The 6,000-nt window shown below is 50.1% G+C and overlaps 1 protein-coding gene across 1 annotated transcript in view; it reads left to right on the top strand.

The window, feature by feature from the left end:
* Positions 1-1,491: 1,491 nt before the first annotated feature.
* The window catches only part of LOC140197181 (uncharacterized), a 66,396-nt gene continuing 61,887 nt past the window's right edge, over positions 1,492-6,000 (top strand). Inside the window, exon 1 of the mRNA XM_072257094.1 lies at positions 1,492-1,618. The gene's annotated coding sequence lies outside the window, so the exon portion shown is untranslated. The remainder of the gene's footprint in view (positions 1,619-6,000) is intronic.

The following is a 6,000-nucleotide window of genomic DNA, read 5'->3' as shown; positions in this document are numbered from 1 at the left end:
GGGCTTGGGGCTGCTGGCTGGGGTCTTGGGGCTTGAGGCTGCAGGCCTGGGTCTTGCGGCTTGAGGCTGCGGGCTTGGGTCTTGGGGCTTGACGCTGCGGGCTGGGGTCTTGGGTCTTGGGGCTTGGGGATGTGGGCTGGGGTCTTGGGGCTGTGGGCTGCGGGCTGCGGGCTGGGGTCTTGGGGCTGTGGGCTGCGGGCTGGGGTCTTGGGGCTGCGGGCTCCATGCCGGAGACAGGCTGGGGTCTAGAGTCTTGAGTTTGGAGACACACTGGGGTCTTGGGTCTTGAGGCTGGGGCTGTGGGCCGGGGTCTTGGGGCTTGGGGCTGCGGGCCGGGGTCTTGGGGCTTGTTGCTGCGGGCCGGGGTATTGGGGCTTGGGGCTTGGGGCTGCGGGCCGGGGTCTTGGGGCTGGTGGCTGGGGTCTTGGAGCTGCGGGCTGGGGTCTTGGAGCTGTGGGTTGCGGGCTGGGGTCTTGGAGCTGTGGGTTGCGGGGTGGGGTCTTGGGGCTGTGGGCTGCGGGCTGCGTGCCGGGGTCTTGGGGTTGCGGGCTGCGGGCCGGAGACAGGCTGGGGTCTAGAGGTTTGAGCTTGGAGACAGGCTGGGGTCTAGAGGTTTGAGCTTGGAGACAGGCTGGGGTCTAGAGGTTTGAGCTTGGAGACAGGCTGGGGTCTAGAGGTTTGAGCTTGGAGACAGGCTGGGGTCTAGAGGTTTGAGCTTGGAGACAGGCTGGGGTCTTGGGGCTGCGGGCTGGGGTTGGGGCTGCGGGCTTGGGGCTTGTGGCTTGTGGCTGCGGGCTGCGGGCTTGTGGCTGCAGGCTGCGGTCGTGGGGCTTCGGATGCAGAGGCTGCTAACTTGGAGGCTGGAGCTCGGAGACAGACTGGGAACTGTACATCAACATAGAGCCGGGACTTATCCTTCGAAAAGCCGGGACGCATCTTTAACACGACTCCAACATGAGACTGGACAGAACATAGACAGAGACGGGACTCAACTTCATCTCCATACCAAGGTCGGAAAGGTCCCTCCGTCAGGTAACAGCAGAACGGCCTGACTTACCCCACAGAGGCAAGGACAAGACAAGACAGGTCCCCCCGGAGGGCAACGGCAGAGCGGCCTGACATACCCCACGGAGGCGAGAACAAGAAGAAGCAAACATCAAAGAACGACAGACAGTTCCATATCTGATTCGGGGTTGCTCCGAGTCGCAGTTATGTCCAGCGACTTTGGCTGGCTACGGAAACAGCTGGATCCCTATCTAGCTGGGAGTGGCTGGTAGCCACTCAGCTGGCCCAGTAAACAGCCGAATCCATACCGCAAAGACAGCTCCAACTACCGACAGCAAGGCTCCATGAGGGGAATAAACGCGAAGAGTTTGTCACTACCGTCGTTAGATAGTGCACTGTGTTTGAAATGACTTCCTACCAGCCACGAACTTCGACAGTTCCTGAGCGTTTTTTCAGGAAGTGAAGAAGTAAATCGAGCAGCTTCTGTATTTCAGCGACAGGGAATAAAGAAAGAACTGAAGTGTGAGCGGACTCCATATCGAAGCGCTGGAAACGCTCTCTCTCCGGGTTTGTCTCTGCACGGTCCTGTTGTCCGTCTCAGTCCGGGGATACAGTAGGTGTTTTCCATTGTCCGCCTATCTCCTCGTTGTCTCTCTCCTAAAGGCTCGTTTTACTTTCTGGTGAAGCGCGATCGATTTAGACGTTGGTTCTGCCAGTGGAGGGTTGGTATTGGGACCCTGTCCTTCCCTGAGTGCTGGGATGGACTGCCTGCTGGTGACGATGAACCCCAGTACTACTGGGGAGAGACGTCCAAGTTTGATGCCCAGTTAAAGGCTGGGCACAATTCCAAGCCTGGGTGGTCTGGAATTTGGAGCGAAGCTGTAGCGTGGTGGTTAGCATGATGCTCCACAGTCCCTAAGACTCAGGTTCAATTCTCGCCGCTGTCTGTGCGTTCTTCAGTTCTGAATGCTATTTGCTTACTTTTATTGTTTTCACGATCTTTCCCCTCTGTGCATTGGCTGTTCGACGGTCTTCAGAATCAGAACCAAGCTTAATATCACCGGCATATGTCGTGAAACTTGTTAACTTTGTGGCCGCTGTGCAATGCAATACATAATAACAGAGAAAAACTGAATCACAGTAAGTGTATACGGATATTTGTGAGCCTCCGACTCGCTCAGCTCGTGTTCGTCCAGGGGAAGAACCTTCAGCCCCGCCAACCTGGGTAATCGAGTTTGTGTGGATGCTGTGTAATGTACCCCAGTACAGACCCACAATGCAAACATCAGACAGTACACAATAAGCGATTAAATGATTACACTTTATAAATCTTACTGTGACTATGTGGTTAGTGCGGAAACAAAATATAAAAGAAAAAGGCACCACTCTATCAAAATTAAACAGCTCGTGCACAATCGCTGGGGCTCAAGGAACAGGGTCTTCTCTCCACCATTCCATTTCCTCCGAACTCCGCGACCCTCGGACTGGGATCAACCACGGTGGTCTACCAGAGCGCTCCCAGCACGTCCTTCCTCTTCGCCTCTCCTCCCGAAACTTCCCGCACACTCACTCAGGTTCCCACACATACAGATAGAGTAACATGACTTCCATTGGTTAGTTCCCCATTATCTCTATAGTTATAACCCAAACATTTCAGCTACAAAGAAACATTACCTCATCAGTTAAATTAAATAACAGCACAAAAACAGAAATAAAAAAAAATAAGGTAGTATTCAGGGTTCAATGTTCATTCAGAAATCTGATGGCAGAAGGGAAGAAGCTGTTCCTGAATCGCTGAGTGTGTGTCTTCAGGCTTCTGTACCTCCTGCCTGATGGTAACAGTGAGAACAGGGCACAACCTGGGTGCTGGAGGTCCTTAATGACGGACACCACCTTTCTGAGACACCGCTCCTCAAAGATGTCTTGGAAACTACGGAGGCTAGAGCCCATGATGGCGCCGAGTAATTTTACAACTCTCTGCAGATTCCTTCAATCATACGCTGTAGACACCCCCCCACCCCCCACCCGCCATACCAGGCGGTGATGCAGCCTGTTATGGGATCTTAAGTTTCATTCGTAATGGACTGTCACTTTAAAACGCCAAGAGAATGAGACTGACTTTTGGACACTGTTGGATTTCTACTGACTTGCTTGATTACTATGGTGAGAGAGGTGGAGTTATATGATGGACAATGAACGTTTATATAAGTTCACGGCTTGTTTTGAATAATCAAGGTCAGATGACTTTCACGCAGACACACAGTTCAGAGTCGTGATGGTTTCCATCATGGAAAGACACCAATGAGTGAGGTCGCTGGTTTAAACTTTCAGTAGCCCAAAGGGGTGAGTTGAGATCGATCCAGAGTGTTGATAAGCCACTCTCACAAGCTGCTGCAACTAGAAGAAGTTTGCAGAGAGGAGGGGAGAGGAACGTTTGAAACAGAAGAAACCTAGTGACAAAAGGGTCACTGTTTGGACTCCCTCCTAGTAGCCCGTAAGGGTGAGCTTGATTCCATTCGAATACGAAAGTGTGATTGTCACATCGTTAATCCACAGGAGTGGGTTCTCTGGTGAGGGGAAAACCGTTGTGAATACCACGTGTGTGCTTACCCTTGTCTGGGTGTGGTAGTTCACTGAATAAGGCACCCTTGCGGCAAATCACTGTTGGAGTTATCTCGTATGTCGTGGAACTGGATAAGTGGCTATCACGTTGTGTGTTTGGTACTTAATGAATACTTTGGTTCAGTTTTCACCAGGGGAAAAATTCCTTGGCAATTGTGGGGATGACTTCCAGCGGACTGAAATTCTTGAGCATATAGACATTAAGGAAGAGGATATGCTAGAGTTTTTGAAAAGCATGAAGTTAGATAAGTCACTGGGACCGGATGAGATATACCCCGGCTACTGTGGGAAGGGAGGGGCAAGATCACTGAGCCTCTGGTGATGATCTTTGCATCATCAATAGGGATTGGAGAAGTACCGGAGGACTGGAGGGTTGCAACTGTTGCTCCCTTGTTCAAGAAAAGGAGTAGAGATAACCAAGGAAGTTATAGACCAGTGAGTCTGATTTCAGTGGTGGCAGGTTTTTGGAGAAGATCCTGAGAGGCAGGATTTATGAGCATTTGGAAAGACATCATCTGATCAGCATGGCAGGTCATGCCTTATGAGCTTGATTGAATTCTGTCAGGATGTAACAAAACACATTGATGAAGGCAGAATAGTAGATGTAGTGAACATGGATTTCAGTAAGGCATTTGATAAGGTATCCCATGCAAGACTCCTTTGGAAAACAAGAAGATATGGGATCCAAGGAGATCTTGCTTTGTAGATCCAGAATTGGCTTGCCCACAGAAGGCAAAGGATGGTTGTAGGTGGTTTGTAATCTGCATAGAGGCCGGTGACCAGTTGTGTTCTGCAAGGAGCTGTTCTGGGACCCCTCTTCTTTGTGATTTTTTATAAATGACCTGGATGAAGAAGTAGAAGGGTGGGTTAGTGTTTGCTGAAGACACAAAGGTTGGGGGTGTTGTAGATAGTCTGGAAGGTTATCAAAGATTACAGCGGGACATCGATAGGATGCAGAACTGGGCTGAGAAGTTGCAGATGGACTTCAACCCAGGTAAGTGTGAAGTGGTTCATTTTGATATGTCAAATTTGGAGATGGAATATAATATTAATGATAAGACTCTTGGCAGTGTGGAGGATCTGAGAGATCTTAGGGTCTGTGTCCATAGGATACTCAAAGCTGCTGTGCAGGTTGACAGTTTTGTTAAGAAGGTGTATGGTGTGTTGGCATTCATCAACCCTGGGGTTGAGTTCAAGAGCCGTGAGGTAATGTTACAGCTATATAAGACCTTGGTTAGCCCCACCTGGAGTACTGTGTTCGGTTCTGGTCACCTCATTACAGGAAGGATGTGGATACTCTAGAGAGAGTGCAGAGGAGATTCGGAAGGATGTTGCCTGGATTGGAGGGCGTACCTCATAAGAATAGGTTGAGTGAACTTGGCCTTTTCTCCTTGGAGCGACGGAGGATGAGAGGTGACCTGATAGAGGTGTATAAGATGATGAGAGGCATTGATCATGTGGATAGCCAGAGGCTTTTCCCCAAGGCTGAAATGGCTAACATGAGGGGGCGTAGTTGTAAGGTGCTTGGAAATAGGTACAGAGGGGATGTCCAAGTTAAGTTTTTCACACATAGAGTGGTGGGTTGGTGGGTGGAACGCACTGCTGGTGGCGGTGATGGAAACAGATACAATAGGGTCTTTTAAGAGCCTCTTAGATAGGTACATGGAGCTTAGAAATATAGAGGACTACGCGCTAGGGAAATTCTAGGCAGTTTCTAGAGTAGGTTACATCGTCGACACAACCTTGTGGAATGAAGATCCTGTAATGTTCTGTAAATTTCTATGTTCTAAGACAGAATACGAAGGTGGGAGGAGGGGAAGGAGTACAAGATGGCAGGTGATAGGTGAGACCAGGTGAGAGAGAGGGTGTTTGGGTAGGGCAGCGGGATGCAGTAAGAAGCTGAGAGGTGATAGGTGGAAAAGGTAGAGGGCTGAAGAAGAAGGAATCTGATAGGATAGGAGAGTAGACCATGGGAGAAAAGGAAGGAGAAGGGGAACCAGAGGGAGGTGATAGGCAGGTGAGGAGAAGAGAAGGGGTAAGAGAGTAACCAGAATGGAAATGATATCAGGGAGAAGGGAGAAGGGAGGAGAAATTACCAGAAGTTGGAGAAATCGATGATGATTCTGTCAGGATGGAGCCCCCCCCTCCCCCCGATGGAATCTGAGATGTTCTTCCTCCAAATCCTCTCCATATCCTCCATATCCACTCTACCTGGGCCAATAAGTATTCAAGTTGATTATAGGATCAATCCTCTCCATATCCACTCTATCTAGGCCTATCAATATTCGACAGGTTGCAATGAGATCCCCTCTCAATGACCATGATCCTTATTCTCGAGGTCCTTTCCCCTCCTCCACCCACGCAAAAGTCAGG

The sequence above is a fragment of the Mobula birostris genome, chromosome 5 (genome assembly GCF_030028105.1).
Source record: "Mobula birostris isolate sMobBir1 chromosome 5, sMobBir1.hap1, whole genome shotgun sequence".
NCBI classification, from domain to species: domain Eukaryota; kingdom Metazoa; phylum Chordata; class Chondrichthyes; order Myliobatiformes; family Myliobatidae; genus Mobula; species Mobula birostris.
The sequence above is the reverse complement of the archived record's forward strand: the minus strand, read 5'-3'. Positions and strand labels throughout refer to the sequence as shown.